The sequence below is a fragment of the Kryptolebias marmoratus genome, linkage group LG15, assembly GCF_001649575.2.
Source record: "Kryptolebias marmoratus isolate JLee-2015 linkage group LG15, ASM164957v2, whole genome shotgun sequence".
Taxonomy (NCBI): Eukaryota; Metazoa; Chordata; class Actinopteri; order Cyprinodontiformes; family Rivulidae; genus Kryptolebias; species Kryptolebias marmoratus.
This window is the reverse complement of record NC_051444.1, coordinates 20,312,721-20,313,155: the sequence shown is the minus strand read 5'-3', so window position 1 is coordinate 20,313,155 and position 435 is coordinate 20,312,721.

Sequence of the window (435 nt, the reverse complement as noted above, 5' to 3'; positions counted from 1 at the left end):
CGTCTCTGCCACTTCTCTTTTGTATCTTCCTCTGGTCTCTGTGTTGCACCTTCTTCTCTCTGTCTATGAGTCTTCCTGCCCTAAAGATCACTCAGCTGGGTTGTCTACCAAGTTACACTCTTGCCAGCCAGGTGGCTTTCATGGAGAAAACAAAATAGAAAAAAAAAAAACTTTCTGTGAGTATGTGGGTGAGCTTGGCTGTATTTGTACTCATAGGTCTACTCAGTTGTGATTGTGTCTCCCTCTTTGTGCATTCTTTTTTTTTTTTTTTGCGTTTGCATCTGTGAATGCGTGTGAGATAGAGAGAAGGAGAAAGCACAGTGAAAGCGAGCTTTGATTTCACTGGATTTCTCTCCTGCAGGCATTTGCTACCTTCTTCCAATCTTTGTTTATCAAGCTAAGATGCTCAGCGAGAGGCTGCTGAGGGAACTAGAT